Source organism: Coenobita brevimanus, chromosome 38 (assembly GCF_032717465.1).
Source record: "Coenobita brevimanus isolate Jiangsu-jjx chromosome 38, ASM3271746v2, whole genome shotgun sequence".
Lineage (NCBI taxonomy): Eukaryota > Metazoa > Arthropoda > Malacostraca > Decapoda > Coenobitidae > Coenobita > Coenobita brevimanus.
In genome coordinates this window covers 40,087,932-40,092,293 of record NC_136991.1, presented here as the reverse complement: position 1 = coordinate 40,092,293, position 4,362 = coordinate 40,087,932, and the positions used below count along the sequence as shown (strand labels likewise).

General features: G+C 39.0%; 1 non-coding gene across 1 annotated transcript; it reads left to right on the top strand.

The window, feature by feature from the left end:
• The first annotated feature begins 2,328 nt into the window (after nucleotides 1–2,328).
• Nucleotides 2,329–2,447, top strand: LOC145396676 (5S ribosomal RNA). The gene has a single exon (XR_013896830.1). It is a non-coding gene; the product is annotated as a 5S ribosomal RNA (ribosomal RNA).
• Nucleotides 2,448–4,362: the final 1,915 nt, after the last annotated feature.

Below are 4,362 nucleotides of genomic sequence, written 5' to 3'. Positions count from 1 at the left end.
AGTTATCCATCACGGTCATCAACTATGGTTATTTAATCTGTGTGTGTGTGTGTGTGTGTGTGTGTGTGTGTGTGTGTTAACAAAGGAATGAGACACTGAACGGTGGAGTACATGAAAGAATGGTAGCAGCACAGAGGTTGAGTTACTTGTACACTTTGGGTTTATTACAACAGTCATCATATATTTGCACAATCGTCCTGTAAATATTCTTCCTTGTAATATCTCCTGTAGCATCTCTCCGATCAGTTAACACAACATTGAGCATTTCAAAAATCGTTGTTGATAACTGAGATGGAAACCGATGACTCCAACACTCCAGTTTTTCCACAAACACTTAAGCATTTTCATTATTCTTTAACTAGGAGACTCAGCGGAAGTGGACATTAGTGACAGACATGGTGACTTAAAATTACCCAAGGAAATCGTCCTTCTGTATCGTCAAAGGCAGGCTTCGTATCAGTAATATGAAAGTAATTCCTTTGGGCAAGTCCTTTTGTGTATTTTAACTTTAATATATGAAAGTAAGGCACATATGGTTAATACAAGACAAACAACCATCATCATAGGTACCACCACCACCACGCTAACACAACAGCTACTACCACCCACCACCATCTTCTCAACTACCGTCACCCCCACAACCACCAAAATTACCAACCATTTTCTGAATAAAGTCGTCTGTTACTAGCATCAGTGGATAAGAGACATCGGACTTTAGGTGTGCAACCCCCATTCTCTCTCTCTCTCTCTCTCTCTCTCTCTCTCTCTCTGGGTGTGTGTGGGTGTGGGCTTACGCGCGCACGCAGACATGAAACTCCACGGTAAAGCCCCACCGCATATTCCGCGTAATGAAAGGTATTGATTATTATAGAAGAAATCACGAATTTTAAGGTATGTAATAACTGTACACAGAAATTAATAACCCCATCCTTGACTACGGATAGATATTAATCATTCGAGACAGTTTTCTTAGTGTTCAACCTCAACACTAAAGAGAAGAATCTTACCCTACGATAGCAATTACCAAATAGTGAAGAATATATATATATATATATATATATATATATATATATATATATATATATATATATATATATATATGGAGCCTCTGTGATACAGTGGTAAAGTGTGCGTTTTCGTACACTGAAGAACGAGGGTTCGCGCCTCGCCAGGGTAATAAACTTTGGGAGTGTTCTTCAGGCCACATTCTGCATTGGCGGACACAAGGGGTACTGTGGTTGAACCAGTGTCGCATACTATAAAGTATGCTTGCACCCAGTCTACTTGCGCGGGCCGATTACACCTGGTTCACAGACTACACACACATCCAAAGCCACTCCAACACTACAATTACACTATCAAGCACTTCTCACCCTACATAGAATCTCTACTAGACAGCCTAAGCCACTTGGTAGAGATACATTGGTTGTATTGTCCGCACTTCGGTCGGGATAGGCCGGTCCTGCAGTGGACACACAAACGGCTGGTGATATATATATATATATATATATATATATATATATATATATATATATATATATATATATATATATATATATATATATATATATATATATATATGAGATAGAGAGAGAGGTGCTTTTTCAAGCTCTAGAGAAAAGGGGATCTAATTTTGACTTATTCAGAGAAGGAAATTTGAAAAAGGCAGGTCTGCGATTGACCTTGCTTGTCTCCGAAATCTTGTCTGATTTGAAGGATCAAAATGAAGGGTTATTTCCTCAGCACCGTCACAAGAGGCAGGAAGAAAACGCATTCATGATGGTTCGTAAACAGCAATCCATTACAGACTCACCAGACGGTAACTTTTGTGTTGCCGGAATGGCTCAGTCTGCTTGTGTGGGCCTGGGTGTGACAGTGGGAGTAGCAAATAAATGAATTATTCAGGATAGGCATTAATAACGCTCACTGAACCGTCTCAGCAACACATGAGAAATCACCAGGTGGAATGGAAGAGGAGTGTTATATATGGTCCATTCAGATTATCGTAGGTATACTAATGTGGATCAGTGGCAGCTGTTTCTAGTTCATTCAGTACGTGGGAAGCTTTTGGAACTGAAGAAATTCGCCTGGCGGTAATAACAAGACGGGTCAGAAGTCATCATCATACTGAACAGGTACACTGTACGGACACTGTTTTTAACCTTAGTCATGGAAAATTTCTTCGAAGCTGGCGATAACAAGAACACAATAAGAACCCTTATAATACTGAAAATAAAATAATAATAATTAAGGCTTTCTTATCCGTCGCCACGAGGGCTTTCACCAAAGAAGAATTGTTTGTTTAATTACCTTTATTATGTTATTGTAGCCAACGGCCATGCCACGTTGAGTACACCGCTTCCCGTCCGATCAGCGAAGTTAAGCAACGTTGGGTCTGGTTAGTACTTGGATGGGTGACCGCCTGGGAAAACCAGATGCTGTTGGCATCCCTACGTGTCAAGTGGGGTTGGTGGAGGATTAGTGCCCCTCCCTGTAAAACAATTAACTCTAAGCCCTTGACCACCCCGTTTGGGATACATGGCGTCTGGCAATGGATGGATGGATGTTATTGTGTGTGTGTATGTGTGTGTGTATGTGTGTGTGTGTGTGTTTTCTCTGTTTTTACTCATGTTGTACGGCGGCAATGACCTCTGTTGTTACGCTGCCATGTTCCTTTTTAGTGTAGTCAGTCAGTTCGAAGGATGAAAAGCAACGTCATATTGAAGGGGGAAACATTTTTTTTTTTTAATCTCTTTGTTTTTCGAAGTTTATTAGTGATTCCTTTTCTCTCTGCCCATATTCACTTACTCCCTAACGTCAATTCCTCATATATTAAACTCTCTCTCTCTCTCTCTCTCTCTCTCTCTCTCTGTGCATGACAAGAATATGATGATAACTGGGAATGGCTTTATTACCAGCCGTGATAGCGAAGCGGGTATTGTTTTCAATTCGTCTGTGTGTTTGTGTCAGTGTGTCTGTTAGCACGACAACTTCGCAACCGTTCAAGAGATCATCACAACATTTTACAGGTATATAGAAAGGAAAGAAATCGATCACGAGTTGGAAATTGGTGATGGCAGGTCAAGGTCGGTTTGCCTGTTACCATGATAACTTCGCAACCACTCAAGATATCATCACAAAATTTTACAGGTGTGTAGTAGGGATGAAAATGTGCTAGTGTTCGAAATTGGTGAAAGTAGGTCAAGGTCACGGTCATATGTTCCGAGCCGCGCTAGGTCTGTATTGGCTCGCGGCTAGTGTGATTCTCCTCTGGCTGGCCTTTAATTATTATTATTATTATTATTATTATTACTATTATTATTATTTATTATTTTTATTATTATTATTATTATTATTATTGTTATCATTATTATTATTATTTATTATTGGCCAGCTCATACTGCCCTTATTGTTTGTCGCATTTTCTTCCTTGATTTCTTGTTTAATTGTGGCAGGCGCTTCTACCTTTCAGAATTAACCGATTCTGACCAACCTTAGACACAGTGACCAGCCTATGACTTAGTTGTGTCCGCAAGGTTTTGGTTGCTTGGCAGTGACTATACCTCATACCAATTAATCTGGCCAGGCATGTATGGCAACACTGTTCCTGCCGAGATTCTGATTGGCTGGAGGTGTTTGTTCGATTTCGTTGTTGCTTAAACCGATACTCTCTTTATTATCAGATGTGATACTGAGCTTGTCGACAGTACAATCGTCAAAAGCAATAAGAAATCCGTTATATACTTAACAACAATGAATAGGAAGATAGAGATATGAGTCAACAAAGTATTATAACAGTCCAAGTCAAGGTCAGCATTCGAACAATTCCTTTATATCTCCGATACTCCATAATATAACAGAAAATTAAGGAAACCTGCTTAATCTAAGGGTTGGTATAACACACATCTAAATAATAAGATCAGTCCGTACTGTGATAATAGAGGAGATATGATGAAATAGTCTTCCTTTAGCCTACATTGATTTTCGTGATTATTTCAAACCTCCCTCCCCGCTGAACTCGTCTTTTCATTAGAATTTTTAATTATTCAGAGTTGTGGCACGATTTAAGGATGCGGACTGATCTTATAATTTTAATGTGTGTTGTATCAACGCTTAGATTAAGCAGGTTTTCTTAATTTTCTGTTAAATTAAGGAGTGTCGGAGATATAAAGGATTTGTTCGAATGCTGACCTTGACTTGGACTGTTATAATACTTTGTTGACTCATATCTCTATCTTCCTACGAAAATTTCATTGTTGATAAGTATATAACGGATTTCTTATTGCTTTTGACGATTGTATTGTCGACAAACTCAGTATCACATCTGATAATAAAAAGAGTATCAGTTTTAGCAACAACGAA